General features: G+C 42.0%; 1 protein-coding gene and 1 non-coding gene across 3 annotated transcripts in view; one reads left to right on the top strand and one right to left on the bottom strand.

Annotated features, from left to right (window-relative positions):
• The window catches only part of KIAA1549L (KIAA1549 like), a 320960-nt gene that overhangs the window by 285604 nt on the left and 7770 nt on the right, over positions 1-27586 (bottom strand). The gene's annotated exons all lie outside the window — the stretch shown is intronic.
• TRNAC-ACA (transfer RNA cysteine (anticodon ACA)) lies at positions 13176-13247 on the top strand. Its single transcript has one exon. It is a non-coding gene; the product is annotated as a tRNA-Cys (tRNA).

Raw genomic sequence — 27586 nt, 5'->3', positions numbered from 1 at the left:
ACCCACTGCCTCCTTTATTGGTAACTTCTCTAAGCCTCAGCTTCCTTTTCCAAAAAACGAGGAGGTTGCTCTTAGTGATTCCGGTGATCCACATTTCAAATCTAATATCCCACAGTTCTATGAAAAAGGAGAGGGAGACAGAAGCAGACGCAGCAGAGGGCCACGAACAAAGAGAAATAAGACAGAAAGGTAGTGATAATAAACAGAGGCACATGAAAAAGACAAAATGGCCTTTGTGGCCCTACTACCCCAGACTCCCTTGGGTTTCTTCCCAGCTGTCTTAAGTCTCTTACCTACTCTGAGATGGGTGTAAGGTAATTTTATACTGTATTGAGTTTTTCTTCCAAATCTTATCCCAAAATACCCTGAAGGCTTACAGAAAAACACCATGGAAATATAAGTACAGGGAAGGAAAAAAAAAGAGGTGAAAATGCACTAAAAAAGCAAGCTTTTGGGTTTTCATTTTAAATTGAGAAAGAGGATTATGATAATGATCAAATGAAGTCATTCAAAAGGGGTGTTTTCCAAAGAAAGAGAATAAGTAAGGAGAACAGAGAGGAAAGAGCAAGTAGAATGACCTTGACTTAGCAACTGATCTTTATTGATTTTCTTTCACCTTCTTACTTGATTCTGGGAAAAGTCGCAATGCAAAATGTGTAATATTAGAATCTAACCTTAATGAAATTAATGGATTAACAAAAATCTCAGTGAAGCAGAAAGGAGAAGGGAAATATCCTGGGGGAAAAATGCTACTTTCTTTACTCACCAGGAAAACCAGCAAGAAAAAAAGAGAACGGAAATTTTCAGAATGGGAAATGTCATCCATTTTCCTTTCCTACAAAAAGACCTTTAGAGAACAATCAATTATAAATCACCACCCTCGCCTCTGATAAAGGCTTTTGCAAAACCATCAAACCAATGCTTTCGTACCCCAAGACCTAAGAAAGTCTGGGGTTTCACAAATGTTGGCGTTGACATGATTTAGTTTCAGTGTTGGAGGCATAGTTTTGAGGCTCTTTCCAATGGTCACAAGTACCTCCCCCCACCCTGAAGAAACAGACAAAGATACTATGACATCTGGCCCCTCAATCTCCCAGCATCAGTTACACTTCATTTAACCTTTGATTGTTGTGCTGTTTTAAAGGGGAAAATGTTTCCCACACAAGCTATTTCTGGCCTTTTTGAAGAGTCTAGTTTAAGAGCAGGACACCTAATCTCAAGGAGAGAGGTGAGGCAACCAACCCTCAAACAGAGGGAAATCTATGTCACGTGGACATGGAGAGGTGGGACACAGAGACGCCTAAGAACCTGCTCACACAAGGCATCTGTGTGTAGAAAGTTTCCCTTCTAGCTCCAGAACATATCAGTACAGTCACTGTCTGTGTCAGAAAAGAAGGTGCTACAAAAGACACTTTGCAATCTTTACTTTTTATATACAACAAATATCTATTCCTTATTTCAGAAGAGTAGAATTCTTTGAAATTATTTTTTCCCCACTAGAAAGTAGATGATTGTCAGGGTGAATTTTGAGGGCATTATGCTAAGTAAAGTAAGTCAGAGAAACAAATACCATAGGATCTCACTTATATGTGGAATTTTAATAAACTGAACTCACAGAAACAGAGAAGAGATTGGTAGTTGCCAGAGTAAAAGATTGGGTAGTGGGCAGGGAATGGAGGGTAGAGGAAGTAGGTGTTGTTCAGTCACTCGGTCATGTCCAACTATTCGTGACCCCATGGACTGCAGCACACCAGGCTTCCTTGGCCATCACCATCTCCCGGAGTTTGTTCAAACTCATGTCCATTGAGTCAGTGACACCATCCAACCATCTCATCCTCTGTCGTCCCCTTCTCCTCTTGCCTTCAATCTTTCCCAGCATCAGGGTCCTTTCCAATGAGTCAGCTCTTCGCATCAGATGGTCAAAGTATTGAAGCTCCAGCTTCAGCATCAGTCTTTCCAGTGAATATTCAGGGTTGAAGTAGGTGAAGGCAGTCCAAAGGTACAAACTGGCAGTTGTAAGATAAATTCTGGGCATGTAATGTTTTAAAAAAATTAAATAAAGTCTTCTGCATACTGTTTGGAGAAAATAAGGATGCACGTGTGAAGAACAAGAATACGGAGCCCCTAATCTGAGCACATTTACTAGAAGCAGAAATACCACCCCTGAGGAACCTGGAGGAACCTTAGAACACTGTACTTCCACCAGAGGCCACAGGGGGTGCTAGAGCTCACCCAAGTAGGGCTTAAGGAGCAAGAAGACCTCTTCTGATAACTGGGTACCAGAAAGCGAAGGTTACCCCAAAATGAATAGGAGGAGGAGAGAAGGGGAGGAAGAAAAGGTGGAGGAAAAGAGGATGCGGAGGAGGAGGTGGAAGAGGAGGCAAAGGGGGAAAAGGAGGAAGAGGGAAAAGAAGAAGAAGAAAAAGAGATAGCCCCAGCAAGGGAACTGCTCCCTGCAAAGTGCCCGATGCTTTTCAATTAGACTTGTGAAGAAAGTGGGAGGTAACTTTGCCCGTGCAGGAGTGAGGGGGTCTTCAGAAAGAAGCAAGCGTGCAGGGCAGAGGGCAAATGTCAGGGCTCCTAGAATTTCAAGGTTCTGGGAGCTCTGTTGCGATTTCCCTGCCAGATGACAACACAGCGTCAGCCAGGGTACGTGTGGCTTCCAGCGCCCCCCGCCACCGCCCCCCTACTACATCCACCTGTCTGAGAGACACACGAGGTCACAGGATTTGGACCAAAGATCATTTGAAAAACAGAGACACCAAATGGAAAGCCAGGGTGTCCCGGCAGCCGCCCCCTCCTCTGCACACGCACAGTCGCGTCGCCATATGGCCTGTGCGCGGGTGAAGCCTAAGTGGGACCCGCGGGGGCCCCCTGCCCTCCCAGCCATGCTAAAAGCGAGCCAAGTGCATTAAGGCAGCACTCAATTACCAACAGAAACGCCAGCAGCAGGGGTGTGCCGGGGGTCCGTGGGGTTTCGGATTCTGTTCCTCCCTCTTCTCCGCAGGCAACTTGGGTGGGGGGAGCAACATGGTTTTGTCATATTCACACCAAAAAATACAATAATACTGTAATCGTGTTACTAAAGTTAAAAAAAAAAAAAAAAAAGGAACACTGATCACAGTGGTCATTTTTCATTCTTTGACTGTTGCAGTAATGAGTTAGTTTTGTTGCAACTGTTGGGAATCACTCAGAGAAGTGGTACACACGGGTCATAAAAAATAACCCGACTTCAGAAACATTAAGCTTCCCTATAGCAAGTCAGGTCCATAACCTACTGACATATAGCCTTTCTCACCTAAAAACAGGGCCAATTACACCTAGAACACAGATAAGATGCACCTCCCAATGCTGATTTTGGTTCTTTTGAAAACAAAACATAGAGAGAGATAACAGAAAAGACATTACTAGAGGATATTTAATCTGGATTTTTTTTTAATTATGGCAGTTTCCTTTAAATTGCTACTCAGAACCACTGTTTAAATATTAATAATTTTGTAGCTCAAAATAATTTTGGTCATCTTGTAACATCTTTTCTGTTACCTCACTACAAAACCCCTTCCACAAACTTAGGTTTTTCTATTATATATTTTGGCATCAGTGCATTTATGATATTTATTCTATTTACTTCAATGCTTTATTGATATACCATTTTTATTTCTCATTCATGTTTTCTGGATTGAAAGATCCATGAGAGCAAGAATATTTACTCTGTTCACTACTGTTTTCTCCATTTTCATTACCAAGGGCAGTTGTTGACTTGATATCAACCAAAAAAAAAAAAAAATTCTGGGTTGTTATTACATATTTTAGCTGACTTTAAACTATGGTTTTATTAAACTTCCTTCATCAAGGAATTTTATGGTGCCTTGCCCAGCTTTTCACCTTCCCATGTGTACAAGATTTAAAGGACCCATTCTGCCCTCCCTGAGAGTCTGCAAATATTAGCTTCATTTAACAAGGAACAATACAGGACATGTCAGAAAGCTAACACAAAGGGCCCACATTCAGAATACAGATCACTAACTTCTATGCTTGGGTATATGAAAGTTGCAGTGTCTAGTCCCATTGAAAATAAAATATCTAAATCAGCAGTTATGAAATGTTTCCTCAGGCCCCTTGGAAAGCTGAGTGCTAAGGCAGTTCCCCTCTCTTCCAGAAAAACAAAGGTAATTTTAAACATATAATTTTAAGGATTTATAGACATCACCCCGCGCAAGGCAGTGTTTTTCAACGTATAGGTTGTGAACCATTAGTGGAATATGAAATCAGCTTAGTGGGACATGACCAGCTTGGAAGGAAAAGGAAGAAAAGGAGAAGGAAGGGAAATGAGAGAAAGAAAAGGAAAAGGGAAAGGAAGAAGAAAGATAATGGGAGGTATTTCCTGGCACTGTTTTTTTAGTTGTAGTTTATGTGTGTGTGTGTGTGCGCACGTGTGTTTGTTGAATTTAGAAAACACTCTAGGGGTTTATAGATTCATGGACCCCTGTCCAAATGATAAAGGATGAAACTGTTATCTTACTTGGTTGCCAAGATCCTCGGAAAAGATTTTTACCTCTCATGTGATTTCTTAACCAGAAGAGCAATACATGCAAAGACAGAGGTATGAAACAAAATTCCAAGTTCAAGGTACTCCAAGAAATAAAGCTCCATGGGTGCAGACAACAAGGACTGCAGTGGGGCTCCTGCAGCCACAGGAGACCCAACTTCATTCCACAAACCAAAGACCACCAGCTCAGGGATGCAGAAGCCAGGTGGGCGACACGAGTGAGTGAAGCACACCTGGAAAGGCGAGTCTGTGATTAATGGATGAAGGCACACCCCCATCTAAGAGGCATGGTTGACCTGCTGTCCAGCCATTGGGCCCTTGGGAAATGTAGGAACCAGAATGCCAGGGTTTTGGGTTTTCAAAGATAAGCCAGAAACCTGGAGATCTCTGGGGAAATTTTCTGATATTTCATATAGACAGGATAAGCCAAAAGAAAATTGTTTTTAAATATGGTGCAGGCTTACACTTTCAGTCAAATAAAACAGATCTGTGGGCTGTTTTCAGCCTTAGGCTGAGGAAGGAGATATGATTTGTTCTATGATTTAAAAGATCTACGGAAGATGGATTGAGGTGGGTGAGGGGAGGGACACCAGATAGGAGGCTGCAGAAATCATCCAGATGGGAGGTCACAGGGACTCGAGTAATGGTTGTAGGAGAAGAGGGTGGACACAGGAAATATTAAGGAGACAGAAGAAACAGGACCTAAGATGTGCAAGCTGAGAGGAAAGAGTCTAGGGTGACTGGCTTCCAGCTTGTGTGGCTAAGCAGAGGCTCCATTCAGCAGGACTGGCAACACAGCAGAAGGACCAGCTTAGCAGATCAGGCTGGGAGACAGCTGAGTGCAAGGTGACTGGAGAGCATCTAACCAGAAGTATCCATGGGTGAGAAGAGGGCTGGTGTGCTGCAAAAACTATGCTGGAGGTGTGTCACATGAGTGGTCTCCACCTAGACGTTGGCAAACCTGGAAGATAGGAAGGCTAGAGCAGAACCTTGGGCAACCTACATTTAAGGGACGAACAAATGTAGAAGGTACTGCAAAAGTCATCTATGGAGAATGTGGATTGAGGCAGGAAGCAGGTTACAAGGTTCCAGGAGAATTGTGGGGAAGGAGAAATGGAAGTGATGAGGAATCCAAGAAGGGACTGCAAGTGGGGTGGAAGACCTTGCTGAGATGAGCCGTGTTGGACCAGCTGACTACAGGGATACTGGAAACAAATCCAGCAGAAGCAGTGAATGCCTGAACTACTCCAAGGCAGAGGGCATGCAAGTTGAAGAAGGCAGAATGACAAGGGGGCTGAGACATGCATAGGGCTCGGCGGGGGATGGATAAGAAAAAAGAAGCATGATGAGGGAGGTGGACTAAGATGAAAGTCAGAGGTGGCGGGGGCTGAAATCTCAGGGAAGCCAAAGAATAGCAAGAATGGGAACGAGAGAGTGCGCACCAGAACGTTAAGAGGAGGTAGACAGGAGAAAACTAGAGTCTGAGGCTCAAGCTCCTGTGCGCAGGCCAGGGTATGTTTGTAGGGGAGGGTGGCTGAACCAAAATGAAAATAAAAATGGTTCCAATTGAGACATCCATAAGGGGGGTTATTCTTATGGACCCTGATGTTGCAGGCACTGATGGCAGGATTTAGAATGCTAAGACTCTGAGAAGCTTGAAATCCTCAATAAATGAGGAGCCAGGTGCCCACAAAGTCAGAAGGTCACAGCAACAAGGAGGAGGAAGGCAGGAATCTCAACACAAGAGGAAGCTTTGCATGAGGGTGAAAAAAATAAAGGTAACAGAGAAACACATAACAATTCAAGACAGCCTGCCACCCACAGGACGCAGGTAGTGCCAGAGAACAAGCAACTCCTTTGCCGAACAGAAAATACCTAGCTTGCCCACCCTGGATCTTCCTCCCATTCACTCACTCTATCCTGCCCCTTTCGCTTCCCCTCTGCCTATGCAGTGGACCTCCCAGTGCACAGGCCTTTCCAGTCAGGGCCCCCAGGCTCTGGGTCTGACTCTGCATTAACCAGCTGAGTGACCACAAGCAGGTCACTTAGTCTCTGTATGCCTGACGTTTTATTGATGTTCAGATGCCAAGTCGTGTCTGACTCTGTGACCCCATGGATTGTAGCCTGCCAGGCTCCTCTGTCCATGGGATTTCCCAGGCAAGAACACTGGAGTGGGTTGCTGTTTCCTTCTTCAAGGGATCGAACCAATGTCTCCTACTTGGCAGGCAGATTCTTCACCACTGAGCCATCTGGGAAGCCCATGCCTGACGTTACTCGTCAAAAAAACGGGTATTCATCATGACGATCGTTCCTTTCACCCTGGCTGGCTTTTTAGAAAACATGAGAGTCAAAGCAGGAATATGGTGTTTAATATTTATTTATTTGGCTGCACCGGGGCTTAGCTGAGGCACTTAGGACCTTTGATCTTTGTTTTGGCGTGTAGGATCTATTTCTCTGACCAAGGATTAAACTTGGGTACCCTGCATTGGGAGCACATAGTCTTAGCCACTGGACCACCAGGGAAGTCCCTGGAAAACGTTTTAAAGGACAATTCTATTCCTTAATCCTACCTGGGGAGTTTAAAGCTACGGAGGTTGCCAAATCCTAAAATGAAACTTCAATATTACTGGTTACTTAATTTGACCAAATGACTCTTCTCTGAGCTCAATATCTACCTGTAAAGTGAGAGAGATGGATGAAACGATTGTTACCTGTCTACCTAGCATTTATTTATTTAGTTTGTTTATTTCCAAGGATTTCCCCTGTGCTCCAATTCCTAGTGGCATTTCTTTAACTGAGATTCCCTCAGCCTCAGCCTACTATATCACAGGCATTTATGGTCATGCCCAGCAATCTCTATAGTTAACTGGCTTTCAACAAATGTTAGGTGAACAGGTGAGTGCTGAAGGTCACTCGGATGTAGTTAGCAGCTACTGTGAGAAATGAGATGCGCTGAACAAGGACAATGCTGAGACTTCAAGGTCAAGGAGAGCACAGAATATGGCATGCAGTAGGCACTCAAGAGTTACTGTTGAATAGATGAATGATACAAGAAAACTACTGGAACATTTTTGGCGAGGGGGTTTCCCTTGTGGCTCAGTCAGTAAAGAATCCGCCTGCAATGCAGGAGACCACCTGCAATGCTGGAGACATGAGTTTGGTCCCTGGGTCAAGAAAAGCCCTTGGAGAAGGAAATTGCAACCCACTCCAGTATACTTGCTTGGGAAAGCTCATGGACAGAGGAACCTACGGGCTACAGCTCAAGGGGTTGCAAAGAGTCAAATATGACTAAGCCACCACTACCATTATTTTTAACTGAGTATACAGATGCAGGAAATTCTCAATATCCATTTCAGATCCAGTTGTCTAGTACAAATGTATGTGAATTCCACAAAAAGTAGCTGGAAATATAAACATTCTTTTCAATATTGCTGGCAGGAAAAATGCAGCAGCACCGGGGGCAGGGAAAATGGTAAGTCTCCAAGAGAAAGGCACAATTCACCAAACTCAAAGGGCAAATGCAGAATCATATGCCATGGCATCTAAATTTTATTTAGATGTAACCACAGTGTTACTCAGACTTGTGCATTTTTTAAGGGCTCAAACAAGACCTAAAGCACAATTGATTTCATCTACCTGTGTGAGTTTTTAAGATTTCTATAAAGTTCTTTAGAATTCTTGCCAGTGTACTTGAATTTCAAGCACTGTGGGGGTCAGAACACAATCTAGTCAATGCTCATTATCTCCAATAATAAGAGTCTGGAAATAAATATCATTTAGTGTGTATCCGAAATCTGAAAGGAAGGGCCACAAACCCTCTTTGTGGCAGAGATGGCAGATGTGGAAGGCCTCTGAAAGCATACAGGATGAGCCTATCAACTAAAACTGCTTTATGTCATCATCAGGATTGGGATATAGCTCTCTGGGCAGAGGAGGAACAAATACTGATATGGTCACAGAGAACACTGGGCAAAGTAGCAAAGCACAGACGTGGGTTCGGAGGGACAGATCCAACATCATCAAGCTCTGTGGTCCTGGGCAAGTTACCTCATCTTTCTCAGCCTCAGCTTCTCCATCTGGAAAATGGGAATAATTACAGTTTACATCCCATAACATGACTGTGAAGATTAAATGCCACAATAAGCATGTCGGGTACACAGCACAGCGTCAGGAACATGGTTAAGTGCTGACATTATAAGTGAAAACTATTACTTTCACTGTAACTTACACATCACAGGGTTGTTAGTTAAGATAGCCTCCATTTAAAGGTAATTCAAGTGTGAACATAATAGAGACAATTTTATTCCACAATTCCCACTGTCTATGGTAAGAATATATTTCAGAAGCAAAGCGCCAGCTTCTCTTTTAAAGATTCTGTTACTCTGTGTGATTCTCTAAGACTTGCTCTGGTAAAAATCGACACTTTGGAAGTTCCCAGAGGACCTCCAGCACCATCCCAGACAACAGGCACTCAGGAACCACTGCTGTTTCAGATAGGTTCTTAGCATTAATGGCCCGCCAGCCCATTTCCTCCCCAGAGCAAAGTCGGTGCTGAGATCAACAGCACAGTCCTTGAGGAACGAAAATGGTTAAATTCTTTTAACATTTATTCCTTGCACTGCCTATTTCACACCCAGATACTTTAACTTCCATATTTAATTAACTATTTTCATGCAATTGCGTCCTTGTGAATATTCCTTAAAATCACTCTTAGTACCACTTTGGAAACCTCCCCAAGCACTGGCTTGATAATACCTGATCGGTTGATTTCTATTTGTAAACATTTCATATTTGAAAATAGCTTTGGCTTATAAAGGCCAGAAACCAATAAGACTGTCAGAATTATTGTTAAAATATATGCTATTATGTCTAAGTCACAGAAATTAATTTCCTATTAATATCAAATTCAGAATAGATTATTAAGCATCCTTCTTCAAGACGGCTTGAGAGAGGAGTCAAATGTCAGTTTCCAATCAGTGTGAGTGGGCCTGGCTCTTTCAGCAGGGCCAGCTTTATGATGCTGTGAGCCAAAAAGCTGAGTCCCCAGGCACATAAGTCATAAGAGGAGCTAAGATACCACTGCCCATGACCAAAACATGGCCACATCCTCCTTGCTTCTTTATCTTTGTCATTCTGAATTCACAAAACCGAGTGAATACAAACTGGAACCATTTCCAGGGTTTAGGAAGAGATTTTAAAGAATCATAAGACCAAGGTGGGCACAGGTGACTCAGAAGAGATCTCATATGACAGCATGCAAAGCCAAAATAAACCTGGGGTGGGGGAGAACAGATGGCCGGTGGGCAGTGGATGGAGCCAGGGGGATTCGGAACGATGGCCCTCTGGATGGCATTCCTCCATGGGAGATGCCTATTTGTAGGAGGTGATGTCCATTTCACCAGATGGCCGGCTCACCGCCTGGAGTCTCAACTACCAAGTAAGCTTGGTGACTTGAGAGAATTTTGCCTCACCTGAACAGAGAAAATTAACAGAGGTTAAAAAGTGCATCTTCTATACCCTTGGGATGGATGAGAATAGAATACTAGAAAGGTAAAGACATTTGGATTATTTTCTAGCAGTTCTTTGCATGACAAGAAATCAATAATATTTAGAAGAAAATCCCCCCTCCCCTCCTTCTCCCACAAAAAAAAAAAAAAAAAAAACCTCTTAGGATATTATAAACACTAACTGGAGCTAAAGGAGCTGAAAATTTCTTTTTAAAAAGTGACAGGGAACAAAACTGATTAATAAATGTTTAACTCAGACTATAGATAAACAAAAGTTGCCCATAATAAGGCAACTACAAGCCTGATTCTAAAGATGTAGAAACCATGATGGATTGCAGTTAAAATTATATTTGTAAAAGGCATGCACACACACACACAAAGGGTGAAAGGAAAGACACTAATCCCAAGAAGAGTTGTGTCAGATTGTTGTGATTATGGGTGAATTTTTTTTCTTCCTCTCCCTGGGCTATGACTGGAAGAAGAATGAATGATAACGGCAAGCAGTGCAGAGTGTTATCCACAGCCACGGACTAGTTCTTTGTTTCTTTGTTTTGGCCTTCCGATCCATCCCCTATCAATTTGTGGTTCTCCAGCTTAAGCCATCTGGGTCTCACCATATTGGTTCAATTTCACTCAAACTGGCCTACTTCCTGTTCTATGGCACAAGTCCCCTGGATGTCCCAATGATATTTAATTACTATAAAAGTCTAGACTTTTAGTGCCTGTACATATCTTGCCACAGACTGGTGAAAAGCAGTGTGGACCAATAACACAGGTGCAGAGAGGATGCAGGCCTGGCAGACTCTGTGCGACCCCATAGACAGCAGCCCACCAGGCTCTGCCGTCCCTGGGATTCTCCAGGCAAGAACACTGGAGTGGGTTGCCATTTCCTTCTCCATTGCGTGAAAGTGAAAAGTGAAAGTGAAGTTGCTCAGTCGCGACCGACTCCTGGCGACCCCATGGACTGTAGCCCACCAGGCTCCTCCATCCATGGGATTTTCTAGGCAAGAGTACTGGAGTGGCTTGCCATTGCCTTCTCCAACTAATGAATAACACACCGCCATATTGGAACTTTGAATGTTCCAACCAGATAAAAATCTATATGGCTGAGGCATTAACAGAGAGATTTATGAGTGATTTCTCCTCCTTTCCAAATTTTCCTTTCTTGTTTTAAGATTGCCTTTCAATATATTTTTTATATAGGAGGGAAATGTTTTTTAACTTTTAAAGGAATCATGATGAAATTCAGGAAAAGGGAGAAGACCTAAAACAAATGTTAATTCATTACTTGAAGTTTTCTAAAGAACAAAGAAAGTGAGTAATACTGATATGTTAAAAAGAGCAAAAGAATGCGTGCATTTAACTGAGTCACATTCCTTCACTCTCATGCACCTGAGGGGCCCAGTGAGACTAGGAATCACCAAAACTCCTCCTTTCAACATTCATTCAAGGTCTTCCATCAGATTAACCCAACTCAGATACCCCACCACATTAATTCTCTCACATTAATCTTCTCTTCTCACAGCACTTCTGTAAATGTAATATCTTTTTTTCAACTTTTTACTAGGTTGGTGCAAACATAATTGCAATTTCAGACTGTGAATTTTAAATCATTATAACTTGGCTCAAAGACATCTTTATTAATCAAAATAGGAACATTACAATCAATGCTTTTTTGCCAATGAGAAATAAGCTTGTTTATTCCTGTAGTGGAAAAAACCCATGCTTCTGGATTCGATGAACTCTTGGAAAGCATCTTCTGCCTTCTGCTGGTTGTGGAAGCATTTTCCCTGCAAAAAGTTGTTGAAATGCTTGAAGAAGTGGTAGTTGGTTGGCAAGAGGTCAGGTGAATATGGCGGATGAGGCAAAACTTTTTAGCCCAATTCATTCAACTTTTGAAGCGTTGGGTTTGTGTGACGTGCAGCTGGGTGCTGCCATGGAGAATTGGGCCCTTTCTATTGATCAGTGCCAGCTGCAGGCATTGCACTTTTCAGTGCACCACACCAATTTGCTGAGCATACTTCTCAGATGTAATGGTTTTGCTGGGATTCAGAAAGCTGTAATGGATGAGACAGGCAGCAGACCACCAAACAGTGACCATGACCTCTTTTTTGGTGCAAGTTTGGCTTTGGGAAGTGCTTTGGGGCTTCTTCTCGGTCCAACCACTGAGCTGGTTGTCACTGGTTGTCATATAAAATCTACCTTTCTTCACACATCACATCCAATCAAGAAATATTTCATTGTTGCGTAGAATAAGAAAAGATGACACTCCAAAATGACAATTTTTTGATTTTCAGTCAGCTCATAAGGCACCCATTTTAAAGGTTTTTCACCTTTCCAATTCGCTTCAGATGCCAAATGACCACATTGAATGATCAATGTTGAGTTCTTCAGCAACTTCTCATGTAGTTGTAAAAGGATCAGCTTCAATGATTCCTCTCAATTAGTCAATGTCAACTTCCAATGGCCAGCCACTGCAATCCTCATCTTCAAGACTTTCATCTCCTTTGCAAAACTTCTTGAACCACCACTGCACTGTATGTTCATTAGCAGTTCCTGGGCCAAATGCATTGTTGATGTTGCAAGTTGTCTCCACTGCTTTACAACCCATTTTGAATTTGAATTAAAAAAATTGCTTGAATTTGCTTTTTATCTAACATCATTTCTATAGTCTAAAATAAATATAAAATAAACAGCAAGTAATGCCACTAGCAAAAAAATCATAAAGTGAGAAATGTACATTAAAATGATGTATAACATAAACACATTTATTTAAGAGTGTATTCCAATATCAAACAGCAAAGTTCAACAATGCAAAACTGCAATTACTTTTGCACCAACCTAATATATTGGAGTACAGTTGATTAACCATGTTGTGTCAGTTTCAGTTGTACAACAAAGTGATTCAGTTATACATATACATGTGTCTACTTTTTTCCAAATTCTTTTCACAATAGGTTGTTATAGAATATTGAGCAGAGTTCCCTGTGCTATACACTGCTATATTTGAAATGGATAACCAACAAGAACCTACTGTAAACACAGTATCTTAACAATCCATTTCTTTTGGTTACGTGTTTATACATCTCTGTTTATTTCATCCTTCCATCCTCTCGACTTCCCTGGTGGCTCAGATGGTAAAGCGTCTGCCTACAATGCAGGAGACCCAGGTTCGATCCCTGGGTTGGGAAGATCCTCTGGAGGAGGAAATGGCAACCCACTCTAATACTCTTGCCTGGAAAATCCCATGGACAGAAGAGCCTGGTAGGCTACAGTCCATGGGGTCACAAAGAGTCGGACACGACTGAGTGACCTCACTTATACATCTCTGTTTATTTCATCCTTCCATCTTCTTATGGACAGTTTTCTGACAAAAGACTAGAGTCTGGGGAAACAGAGACTTGAAGCTAAGCTGCTGGACCATTGGCAGCTCCCTTCAATGAGTGGAATGGTGGGTTTCTAATGCCCTGATGGCCACAGGATAGGGTATTCTTCACACAAAGGTAGTTACACCTCCTGCTGCCCAGAATGCTGGGTTACCATCTTCAATTGCTCTAGCTGAGGTCTTCAGCCTGTATAGTCCCATAGTAACTAGCAAAGATGCAGTGCCAGGGGTAATAAGATACGGAAAAAGTATTGTATTCCTATGGAAAAAGAAAAAATACAATCAATTCCTTCCAGTTAGCCTCAAACCTGCTGCTGCTGCTGCTGCTGCTAAGTCGCTTCATCATGTCCAACTCTGTGCGACCCCATAGACGGCAGCCCACCAGGCTCTGTCCCTGGGATTCTTCAGGCAAGAACACTGGAGTGGGTTGCCATTTCCTTCTCCAATGCATGAAAGTGAAAAGTGAAAGTGAAGTTGCTTAGTCTTGTCCAACTCTGAGGGACCCCATGGACTGCAGCCTACCAGGCTCCTCCATCCATGGGATTTTCCAGGCAAGAGTACTGGAGTGGGGTGCCACTGCCTTCTCCGAACACACATATGCTACTTCTACCCATTTCCCTTGTTTTTTACAGAACCGGTCTAATTATAAAACAGTATTATACTTAAGATACCCTCCAACTGGCCACCATTCACCATCCTCCAGTGGATACCGTGGCCATGCAGTATCATATAGGAAGACCAGGTGTGTCTTCTTTAAGCTCTGGGGATCAAATCTATCCCAGTTTTTTAGGATACACTTCAAAGGAGTGAGGCTGGAATGGTTAGCTCACATCCGTAAGAGAGAAAATAGCGACCAGCACCATCTTTCTATCAGAGGCATCCCTCCTTGCTCTAGATGGGGGTGTAGACAGACTTTACACCAAAGCTTTCCTTCCCTGGTCAGACTTAGTCTGTCCCTTACCAATGGAGGCGACCTACTCGTCCCTCCCTGTTCTATGACCAAGACAGGGTGGGGATGCACCAGGGGTAGACCTGATGGCATCCCTAAATGACGTCCCGCTCTTCACCATTACCTCGGATGCCACCCGGGATGCAATCAGAGTAACCTTCCAGAACACCTCCCAGGCTAAACCACTGGGGGAAACATTTGTCACCTGAGTGCCTGTGCACGACTCTGAGTATATTCCTGACCACAATAAGACCGATATGAACATAAAACTGAGATATTTCTTCCAAGCGTCACCACACCAGTATAAGAGTCTACTCTGGTCCTCTAAGATCCAGCGCTACCGAAGGAAAAAAACTCCACTGCAGTTCAGCCCGAGTAACCTTTAACCTCAGATGCTCTTGTAGCTAGAGCTCCATCTGGCTTCCCAACTTTTGATTCCTAGCAAGGCTAGGAGCTTTCTGACTACCAATCCAAGTTTGGGACCTAAGTCATAATACACAGTAACAGCATAGATCACAAGTCCCTTGAAAGTCTATGATCCAACAGATTAGGTTAGTACTTCTAATAGGCTGCTGCTGCTGCTGCTGCTAAGTTGCTTCAGTCGTGTCCGACTCTGTGTGACCCCATAGACGGCAGCCCACCAGGCTCCCCCCGTCCCTGGGATTCTCAAGGCAAGAACACTGGAGTGGGTTGCCATTTCCTTCTCCAATGCATTAAAGTGAACAGTGAAAGTGAAGTCGCGTCCGATTCTTAGCGACCCCATGGACTGTAGCCTGCCAGGCTCCTCCATCCATGGGATTTTCCAGGCAAGAGTACTGGAGTGGGATGCCATTGCCTTCTCCGTCTAATAGGCTACCTACCCTCAAAGAAATGCATCACAACAATAACAACAAAAAATTACTTTAAAGGTGCCACAATAAAAAACTCAAACCATAGGAAAACTATCAGAGCTTCTGGCCTCCATGTTGTATTCTGCTGAAAGACATCAGGATGACTTTGAAAACCACACAAACTTTTTTGACAAACAAAAGACAGCTAGCTGATCACCATCCATTTGAAGTACAAAGGAGTACAATATAATCAGAATTTGTTTTACACACAGGAAGGAAAATCTCACTTTAAGGAGCAACCATCTGTCTTCCAAAACTACAGAGGTTGAAAATAGCTGATTTTTTTGTTTTTTAATCCTAGCAGTGAGCCAATAAGAAAATACATTAAATTTCCTCATCAGTATATAGATGAAAGGGAGTTCCCGTATTTTCAGAAAAACACTGAAAGTGGGAGACAAGAGAAAAAGAATTTAGCCATTTACTCTTCTTTCTAATCCTGTGGCCACCATCCATGTCCAAATCTTAGCACCTTTTTTCTGAGACAATTCCCAGCCTACCACCAGAAGTACATGATAAGCACTAAGTAAATAGTGGCTATTATCATTGCCCAGGACAGAAGGGGAATTCATTCATCTAACCAACAAAGGTTTGTTTTTTGTTTGTTTTGTTTGCAAAGGGGTATATTTTTTATTATCAAAAAACTTATATACCATTAATCTATAATGATATATCATAGTCTGTTTATCAATTTACATGATGAAGGATATCTGGGTTGCTAACTTTGATTATGAATAATGCTGTTATAAATATTCATATTTTTACATGAACATAAGTTTTCATTTATTTCATTATTATTAGGATAAATGCCTCGGAGTAGAATTGCTGAGTAACAGAGTAAATGTATATTTAAAAGAAATCATTTCTTAGATGGTTATACATATCTCATTCTGATCAGCAATATACGAGTTCAACTGCTCCAAATCCTCAACAGCAACTGGCACTGGTAATTTTAAATTTCTACAAAATATTACCCAGTATTTTAGTATGAAGTGGTATCTTGTGGTAATAATTTACATTTCCCTAATGACTAATGATGTTGAGCATCTTTTCATGTACTTAATTTAATTTATTCTTTGGTGAAGAACATTCAAGCCTTCCCAGGTAGCTTGGCAGTAAAGAATTTGCCTGCCAATGCAGGAGACTCAGAAGACACGGGTTCGATCCCTGGGTCAGGAAGATTCCCTGAAGAAGGAAATGGCAACCCACTCCAGTATTCTTGCCTGGAAAATCCCATCGACAGAGGAGCCTGGCGGGCTACAGTCCATGGGGTCGCAAAGAGTCGGACACAACTGAGCAACTGAGCACACATGCACATTCAGGTCTTTTACCCATTTTATGTTCGTTGATTTCCTTATTATCGAACTTTGAGAATTCTGTACATAAGTTCAACAAAAGCTTGTTGAACACTTACTGTATACCAGGCACTGAGTACACAGCAGTGACCAAAATAGATTAAGTCCCCATCCTGCTGGAACTGATGTTACAGTGATTTGAACCCAGGTTTCCTTATCTCCAAAGCCCATGGCTGTTAAATCAGTTTTAAGCACACTCAAATGCCTAAAGAGGCCATGCAGGTAAAATAAGTGTGTTGGATCAGATTACTGGCTGGCTGTTCATCAAACCTGTTCTCTTTTCTTTCGGGTTCATCCCATATTTTCCAGCTTCTTTCTGCAGGCAGACACGGCCAAGCTGCTGAGCCCTAATCCATGGAAAGTGGGCAGGATGGTGCACAGCCTTCCAGATCTGTTCCCCGTTCTCTTTCCACTTCTATCTGCTGAATGCAGATAAGCACAGCAGCCTTGGAAGCCACAGATTGACGATGGAGAGACTACAAAGACAAGACCCTGGGTCCTTGAAATCACCACGTGGTAGCAAGTGCCTGGCCAGTTAGGAGCACTTGTTGGTCTCTATGTGAGTGAGAAGTAAAACTCCAGGGCTTTAAGCTATTATAGACTTGGAGGTTAGGTTGTCACCACAGTAAATCCATCTCAGCCAAGACATGACTGAAGTGGGATGGGTAGGGGTTGTGACAGATGCCCCCTCCCCGCCTAAAGGAGCTGCCACTGCTCAAACTTAGCCAGTTGTTGCCACACTAGAATACTGGACGAGTCTTCCCTGACCATCGTCCTCCTCACTCACCAAGCCTCCCCCAGCACCCTGTGCTCCCCCTTCAGCTCTCACCTCTGCTGGTAATGGGATACTCATTCCCGTGATGAGCTGATTAACATCTCTCTCTCCACATAAGCCAATGTCTTTTTCCTCCCCTCCTGTTCTCCCCGCACCCAGCACTGTGCCTGCCACATACCTCAATAAATACTGCCTTGAATTAATAATACAAGGAAAAGTCAATCTGAAAACAATAGGCAACATTATTTAAGACTGCACCATATAGAAACTAAAGTCAAAGTGAAAGTCACTCAATCTTGTCCGACTCTTTGTGACCCCATAGATTATACAGTCCATGGAATTCTCCAGGTCAGAATATTGGAGTGGGTAGCCTTTCCCTTCTCCAGGGGATCTTCCCAACTCAGGGGTCAAACTCAGGTCTCCCACACTGCAGGTGGATTCTTTACCAGGCGAGCCACCAGGAAAGCAAAAAATCAAACCATGATGCCTGGAGAGGTATCTGGAGAGGGGCAAGAGGGGACTTACTTCCTGAAGTGATGATCATGTTCTATATCTTGACAAGGATTTAGGTTACACAGGTGTGTGCATGTGTCAAGACTGGGGATTTCTGTATTTCTCTGTATGTAAAGTTTACCTCAAAAAAAAAGGAACCATAAACATGAACTCTAATCTGGTATGCAAACTGAAACATTTAGGACTGAACTGTACTTATGTCTTGAACTTACTTTGAATACATCAAGAAATAAGATGAATTGATAGAGGGACTGATAGAATAAACACATATGTATGATAAAGCAAATATAGCAAAATGTTCATAGTACCATCTAAGTGGTAGGTACATGGCTGTTCACTGTATAGTACTTTCAACTCTTTCGTATGCTCGCAAATTTAATAAAATGGGGCAGGGCAGGAGGTGGGGGGGAGGCCTGCAGAGCAAAGCTAAAAATATATTGACATTGCAGTCAAATCTGGTTTTAAATCCCATTCCCAAAACTTCCAAGAACAGTGCCCTTAGGCAAGTCAGGTTCATAAATGTCTTTTCAGTCTTAGTTTTCTCCACGCAAAATGGACAGGAACTACCTCTTAGTGTCACTGCAGGGTTCAATTCTATAAAGTTCTTTTGATGGAGCAACTAACAAGTAGTAGCTGTTTTATAAATGTTTGTCCTCTTATTCAGAAGTCAACATACCCACAAACTAGGGCAAACCTCCAATGAGACATAAAAGAAGTGAGATTTGTAAAATTTCTCCCTGGCTACATCCCCAGGGAAATTAAAAGAATAAATTAATTGTACTATTTTTATAGGTAAAGATGCTGACCTTCCATCAATCAGTAGGACACTTAGACCTCCATGTCTGAGGAGAGATCTACGCTGTCCACACCCCATCGCTCGTTTCCCAAGGGTCACCACCATCCTTTGTGAGAGCTGGTTAGGGTTAACAACAAAGCCGCATCAGGCAGAAGGATGGAGGAATTGTAAGTAATGCACCGAAGCCAAGGCTCCCAACCCCCTCTCCAGATGTGCAAGGGCGGGCCTTGAAATCATGATGGTGTTTGACATGCTCTCAGAGGTTGTAGTCGCCAGACGGTCTTGGCTTTTAGCATAATTACATGACCTGAGAAATGGCCTTTTGATCATAAATAAAAGCCTCCAATCAAAACTAATAGTGTGTGTGCAGCAGAAAGATGTCTAAGAGGCCACTGCATGGACCCAGCATCTCTAGGTTAGGAAGGTGGAAGAAAGGAGTTCCTTAATGACAGCAGCAAAGGAGGGGGAAGTGCTGACTGTGAGAAGCAAGGAAAAACTATCCCCTTGGGACCTTCTTAGTGGTCCAGTGGTTGGGAATCCGCCTGCCAGTGCAGGGGACACAGGTTCAACCCCTGGTTCAGGAGAATCCTACATGACGTGGGGCAACTAAGCCTGTGCTCTAGAGCCCACGCTCCAGAACGAGAAGCCACCACCATGAAGCCCAAGCACCGCAACTAGAGAGCAATCCCACTCACTGCAACTAGAGAAAGCCCAGGCACAGCAACGAAGACCCAGCACAGCCCCAAAGTAAAACACATTAAAAAAAAAAAAAAAACTAGGCCAATGCCCCTCCAAGAAAATGAGGTCTGGCATCTTAAAATCAGTGAAAGGGTTAATTACGTGTCACAAGTGAGGTACTACAGGCAAAGGAAGTTGCATTTTTTTTTTTTAGAAAGCATCTCCACCTTCCCATAGGATGGCACACTTAGGACAGCAAGCTATTTTAGGCTGTGTGAGCCAAATCTAACTTCCACCCTCTCTTCCTGGAACTCTTCTTCCCTTTTACATAATTATAAGCCCACCTACTTGGTTAGCCTAGACTTCAAACTCCTTGGAGACATCCTGCACTTACTGTGTAAGTAGCCCTGCATCCAGTCGGAAGATGGATAGGATCATCTTGGTGCTCAGCCAAACGTGTGCATCTCTTCCCAATTCCATTGTCACATTGGTAGCTTCAAATCAGCCACAGTGACAGTATTTATACCATGGAAATTGGCCAAGTCTATAAATCAGGCTACTGGTCGTCGTCATTTTTCACAAAATGAGCACATGAGCTTGTTTTTGCTGTGATGAGGGAGGAGACACATTTGGGGAAATCTGCCCGATCCATACCACCTCATTTAAAACTGCACTCTCCCTATGGCTATAGCCGAAGGAGGGGTCAGCCTAGGAAGGCATTTTTAAACCATGTGCCCCTTCACCTCTGGCCTCTGCTGATCAGATGAGGGGTCAAATCCTTACTTTTTGGCCAGACTATGACAGCCTGATGCTCCCTCTTGGGAAATATAGGACTGGGACTCAGACTGGAGGGCGGACACATAAATGGAAAAGTCCTGCCGACTCTGGCTGCGGTGAGCACCACAGCAAGCAAGGCCCCTTGTTAGACGAGAACCCAGCAGCTACAGGTAAGCAGAGAAAGCCAGTCTGCAGAAAGAGGCAGATGGACAGACTCAGCCTGCAGGAAAAGACAGACAGGAGACCCCCTGGTCCGTGAGACACAAATCCAGGAACCTCAGCCTTTCAATGTCAAGAAAGGCACCATAAAAAGTGGACTGAGAGCTGTAGAATCAAACTGCCTGGGTTCAAATCCCAGCCTTGACACTTACCTGTGTGACAACTGAATACATTACTGTTAAACTGCTCTTTGCTCCCACACCTGAAGCCTGGGGGTCATAACAGAACCTATGTCACAGGGCTGTTGTGAAAATCAAATGAGCTGATACAGGAGTAAATACTCAAAAATGTTACTATGATTTCTATCAATTAGTTACATTGTCTGCGTGGCCCCATTATATTTCATTGCCATTCCAAATCTGTCACATGAGATTTCCCTGTGGCCTGGGCCCCCTACTTGAGCTAGTTTTAGTTGAGTAGTAGGTAATCTGTTCCTTGAATCACAGAATAATGTAAAAATCCCAGGACCACTGTGTGACTTTTAGCCAATTACTTTCTCAACCCCCTCCTAGGAGTGATATGAGATTCAAACAAGACCATGAAAACTTCTACAATTGTGAAGTGCTCTACCAAACTCTGAGGACAAGTATCCCCATAGGGAAAAGTAAATATATCACATTAACCATAACAGTGGGAAAACCCTCGTTCAAATGTCATCATATTGCTGGACTAGAGCAAGAACTCATACTCCATACCAATGGAAAAAAAAGGTTTAGTTTCCCTGGGATTCACCAGGTTGATTCATATGTTCACCTCCAGTTTAATAAGATAATAAGAGGAAACTGCCAAAGATAGCCCTATGGCAATGATTTTTTAATATACTTCCATCCAGTTTAATTATATTCCAAAAATTCTCATAACCCAGCTCCTCCTATTCTTTTCAAAACAAAGACTCATAATTGATAATGCCATCTGTAGGTGTAGAGATATTTTGGCTCAGCTCTTTTCAATAAGGACTTAGAAGCTGTACTATTAATTTCAACATGTTTTCTTCTCAGGCACATTTTTCTTCAGGCTCCCTTGGTTCACTCTTGACGTTTGGTAAATAAAAGACAAGTGACGGAGGAGCAGCATTCATTACCAGGGACAGAAGTAGAGGGGTCAGTCCGGGAGCCCTGGTTCCATTCTAGCACTTAATTCCATATTTCACGTTGAAAGAGTAAAGTGAGAAATATCCTAGGCCTTCCTATTTCCCGGCACTGCATAAATACCAAAGTCATTTTGTGTTTCTGACGTCAGGAGGTTTTCTTTCAAGCTAAGAATAGATTTAACATATATAAATCAAAATTAAATTCCCCTCTCGTGGTTAGGATGCATTAGGCAAAGTCTCGCCTGAGTAGACAGATGGCAGGTGCAGCAATGACCTTGAGCTAAAGCTTGAGGCAGCTCCTTGGCCCTATTTACATCTGCATTAGTTGGTTTATATACAACATTTATCCCTGTTCTATTTGGTGTTTAAAAGGGCCCATGATTTTTCTTAAACATGTGTGGAAATATTTTCCAGGGAAGAAGTCAAAGAATAGAGAAAAGAGGAAGAATGGTCTAAGGATGATATTTTAACTCTGTAGGTTTGAATCCAGTAGTTTTAAATTTGTTACCTTTTATAATAAAGGCTTTTCTATATTTCAGGGAAAGTTCAAATTCTCTTATGACAAAATTTACTATTTCATATGGAAAGAGGGCAACAATACAATGGTAAATGCAAAAAGAAAGGTAAATATTACACCCTTTATAAATTAGAAAAATTACATGAGAATACGTATATAAATTTTTGTATGAAAAAAGATTGGAAAGACCTATTATACTTGCTTAACAACAGAACTCTAGCAAATAGCAATTGAGCCACCAGGGCCTTTCTCATTTGCTGCATATACTATGCATTACTTGAATTTAATAAAGTACTGTATGTATTACTTTTACAATTTTTAGAAGCCAATGAAGATTAAAGATAAGCCAACACTTGTCTGGGCTTCAGGTTGGAACCATGACAGAAAACCATGGGAAATCTCTTCCCTTTTTAGAATGAGAGTCCTAGACTGGGCTTGCCACTAATGTGGCAAGAAGGTAAGAGGAAGAGGTAAGAAATGAATTGGTCTAACCCACAAAAACAGCTGCTTAGGCCTCATAAACACACAGCAAGGGGAATGAAGGAAGAAGTGAAGATCCTGAGGCTTTTGTTCACAGGTGGGATAACTAAGGCCCCAAAAAGTGACTTGATAAACAGCAAACAATCAGCTAAGGGTGACCCATTTCCTGAACTCATTCAACACAATTTCCCCTCACTCAGATCATTCTAGACCTGAAACCAAACTCTGTCCTAATGTCTAAGTGTCCACTGGCAGTCCTGCTGCTGCTGCTGCTGCTAAGTCGCTTCAGTCGTGTCTGACTCTGTGCTACCCCATGGACTGCAGCCTACCAGGCTTCTCCATCCATGGGATTCTCCAGGCAAGAACACTGGAGTGGGTTGCCATTTCCTTCTCCAATGCATGAAAGTGGAAAGTGAAAGTAAAGTCGCTCAGTCTTGTCTGACTCTTAGAGACCCCATGGACTGCAGCCCACCAGGCTCCTCCATCCATGGGATTTTCCAGGCAACAGTACTGGAGTGGGGTGCCATTGCCTTCTCCTGGCAGCCCTGAGGATGAGCAAATATACAAGAGATACATGATCCTTTTTATTTTACTAAAGAAATCCTTGAGGGATATTCTCATTTTTAAGACCATAGGCCTAAAGAGAAAAATAATACTAATTCTACACAAACATTTGATATAAGAGAACAGAAAATACTTCCCTACTATTTTATAGAACAGCATTATCCTTATTCCAAAACCAGACAAACATTTCAGGAAAACAAAGCTACAGACCAATATCCCTCAAGAACATAAGGCTTTAACCATTTTTAATGAAAAGATTAGAAAATTAGACCCAACTGGAACAACCATCATGACTAAGCTGGAGTTTATCCCAGGAATGCAAGACTGGTTCAATATCCTAAAATCAGACTAAAAAGAAAAAACAGGCTAAAAAAGAAAAACTTTATGGTGATTTCAAAAGAGAAAAAACTTGACAAAATTTAATATTCATTCATGATAAAAGAAAAAATTCATAGCAAACTAGGAATAGAAGTAAGCTTCCTCAATCTGATAAAGGGCCTTCACAAAAAACAAAAACCAAACTACAGTTAGTACCATAGTAGTGGAAGACTGAATGTTTTCCCTCCAACACTGAGATCAGTGCAAGGATGTCCACTCTCCCCATTCCTATTCAACAATGTACTTGACATTCTAGCAAGTGCAATAAAGCAAGAAAAAGAAATAAAAGGCACATAGATTTGATAGAAGGAAATGAGTATCTATTCATAGATAACATGATTTTGTATTTAGAAAAATCCCAAAGAGTCTGTAAAAAGCTACTAGAACTAAAGTGAGTTTAGAAGGGTCACCCGATACAAGATTTTTTTTTTTTCTTTTTGGCCACCCTGCACAGTTTGTGGGATCTCAGTTCCCTGACCAAAAACAGAACCTAGGCTCTTGGTAGTGAGAGTGCAGAGTCCTAATCACGGGCCTGCCAAGGAATTCCCACAAGATTAATATTTTAAAATCATATTTCTATATACTAACAAAGAAATTTTAAAATAACTATTTACCAAAGCATTGAAAAACATGAAATACCTATACAAAATGCATATGTTGAAAGCTATAAAACATTGATGAAAGAAAGAATGCCTAAATAAAAAGAGGGAGACATTCATGGATCAAAAAATTCAATATTGTTGAGATATCAATCTTCTCCAGTTGATCTAGATTCAGTGAAATCCCAATCAAAATTCATGCATACTCTTTTTTATGGAGATTGACAGGAAGATACTAAAATCTATATGGAAACGCATAAACCCTAGAACATCCAAAAAGATTTTGAAAATGAATTTCAAGATTTATCACAAAGCTTGAGCAGTAGAACTCAATGAGGGGAAATTTTACCCTGAAGGGGACATTTAGCAATATCTGAAATGTTCAAAATTCTCCAAGCCAGGCTTCAGCAATATGTGAACCATGAACTTCCAGATTGTTCAAGCTGGTTTTAGAAAAGGCAGAGGAACCAGAAATCAAATTGCCAACACCTGCTGGATCATCGAAAAAGCAAGAGAGTTCCAGAAAAACATCTATTTCTGCTTTATTGACTATGCCAAAGCCTTTGATTGTGTGGATCACAATAAACTGTGGAAAATTCTGAAACAGATGGGAACACCAGACCACCTGACCTGCCTCTTGAGAAACCTGTATGCAGGTCAGGAAGCAACAGTTAGAACTGGACATGGAACAACAGACTGGTTCCAAATAGGAAAAAGAGTACGTCAAGGCTGTATATTGTCACCCTGCTTATTTAACTTATGTGCAGAGTACATCATGAGAAATGCTGGAATCAAGATTTCCGGGAGAAATATCAATAACCTCAGATATGCAGATGACACCATCCTTATGGAAGAAAGCAAAGAAGAATTAAAGAGCCTCTTGCTGAAAGTGAAAGAGAAGAGTGAAAAAGTTGGCTTAAAGTTCAACATTCAGAAAACTAAGATCATAGCATCTGGTCCCATCACTTCATGGCAAATAGATGGGGAAAGAGTGGAAGCAGTGGCTGACTTTATTTTGGGGGCTCCAAAATTACTGCAGATGGTGATTGCAGCCATGAAATTAAAAGACACTTACTCCTTGGAAGAAAAGTTATGACCAACCTAGACAGCATATTCAAAAGCAGAGACATTACTTTGTCAACAAAGGTCAGTCTAGTCAAGGCTATGGTTTTTCCAGTACTCATGTATGGATGTGAGAGTTGGACTGTAAAGAAAGCTGAGCACCGAAGAATTGATGCTTTTGAACTGTGGTTCTGGGAAAGACTCTTGAGAGTCCCTTGGACTGCAAGGAAATCCAACCAGTCCATCCTAAAGGGGGTCAGTCCTAGGTGTTCATTGGAAGGACTGATGTTGAAGCTGAAACTCCAATACTTTGGCCACCTGATGCAAAGAGCTGACTCATTTGAAAAGACCCTGATGCTGGGAAAGATTGAGGGCAGGACGAGAAGGGGACGACAGAGGATGAGATGGTTGGATGGCATCACTGACCCATGGACATGAGTTTGGGTAGACTCCAGGAGTTGGTGATGGACAGGGAGGCCTTGTGTGCTGCAGTTCTTGAGGTTGCAATGAGTCGGACACGACTGAGCAACTGAACTGAACTGAAGACATTTTGGTTGTCACACTGAGGTGGAGGGTGGGGGTAGCTATCAGAGACCAGGAATGCTGCAAGTATCCTACACGGCACAGGACAGTCCCCACAGCAAAGAACTATCCAACCCAAAATGGCAACAGTGCCAAGGTTAAGAAACTCTGAGCTGCAGAAACCAAGACAGTGTTGTATTGGAATAAATACACAAGTACAGATCAGTGGAACAGACCAGAATCCAGAAATAAACCCACAACATATGGTACCAAGGCAATTCAATGGAGCAAGGATAATCTTTTCAATAAATGGTGTTGGAACAATAAAACATCCACATGAATAAAACATTAACCTCAACTCTTTCCTTGCACCATATACAAAAATTAATATGAAACAAACCATAGACTGAAAACTATAAAACTTCTAGAAGAAATCATGAATGTTTGTAAACTTGGGTTAGGCAAATACTTCTATCCTAGCACACACAAAAAAACACAAACCTTAAATTTAAAAATTGATAAACTGGAACTATTCAAAATTTAAAACTTCTGTCCTTTGGAAAACACTGTTGATAAAATGAAAAGAAAAACCACACAGACTGGAAGAAAATATTTGCAAAAACCCATATATGATAAAGGACTTAAAACACACAAATGATTTTTTTAAATAGGCAAAAGACTTCAACAGGTGCTTCAAAGTAGATATATAAATGGCATGTAAAAGATGTAAAGATATGCAACAATAACATCATTTGTAATTAGAGAAGTTCAAACTAAAATTATGCTGCTGCTGCTGCTAAGTCACTTCAGTCATGTCCGACTCTGTGCGACCCCATAGACGGCAGCCCACCAGGCTTCCCCGTCCCTGGGATTCTCCAGGCAAGAATACTGGAGTGGGTTGCCATTTCCTTCTCCAATGCATGAAAGTGAAAAGTGAAAGTGAAGTCGCTCAGTCATATCCAACTCTTAGCGACCCCATGGACTGCAGCCTACCAGGCTTCTCCGTCCATGGGAGTTTCCAGGCAAGAGTACTGGAGTGGGGTGCCATTGCCTTCTCCCAAAATTATCATGAGGTACCACTAAAAAAACTATTGGAATAGCTGAAATTTAAATTTTTAAAAAGTTAAAATCGAGTGCTAGTAAAGATGCAGAGGATCAACTGAAACTCACATAGATAGGAATACAAAATTACACAGTCACTTTGGGAAAAGATTTGGCAATTTCTTATAAGGGTAAACACATACCTCACACATGGCCAGAAACTCACTCCTAGGTATTTACCCCAAAGAGTGAAAACTGCCCACACAAAGACTCCTATGCCTCAAACTGGAAACAACTCAAATGTCTATCAACTGGTGAATGGATAGCCAATTGTGGTACAGTGAAATACTACATCACAATAAAAAGGATAGGACTAGAGGTGCAATGACATATGATTCTCAGGAGTATTACATTCAGTGAGAGAAGCCAGACACAAAACACTATATACTGTATCATTCCATTAATATGACTCTCAGTTAAAGGCAAAATTATACATACAGAGAATAGATGTGCCTAACAGGAATGGGGTGTGTGGGGTGGGGAGAAAATTGCCAAGGAACAGGAGGGAATTTTTGGAGAATACAGAAATGGCCTATAACTGGATTGTGATTGTAGATCCATGAGTGTATGTTTCTATCAAAACCCACCATGCAGAACGTCTAAAAAGTGAATTTTACTGTATGTAAATTACACCTTAATTAAACTTGACTTTAAAAACGAAGAGTGGTGGCTCATGGGCGTGCTTTCTGCACAGCATGACATTTCAAAACTCTGAACTTGTTGGTGACATTTGAAAACAAGAGTTGAAATAAAGATCCAGCTTGTCTCCAGAAGTCAGAACTCTGGCACCCTGAGCCTCATTGCAGCTAGTCAAAGACAACCTCTTTGAATGAGGCAGGTACTTTCTGTCTTGCCATACCCTTTCTCCTGATGCACTCATAGA

This window comes from Bos taurus, chromosome 15, assembly GCF_002263795.3.
Source record: "Bos taurus isolate L1 Dominette 01449 registration number 42190680 breed Hereford chromosome 15, ARS-UCD2.0, whole genome shotgun sequence".
Taxonomy (NCBI): domain Eukaryota; kingdom Metazoa; phylum Chordata; class Mammalia; order Artiodactyla; family Bovidae; genus Bos; species Bos taurus.
Note: the sequence above shows the minus strand (reverse complement) of the source record. Positions and strands in the feature narration are given on the sequence as shown.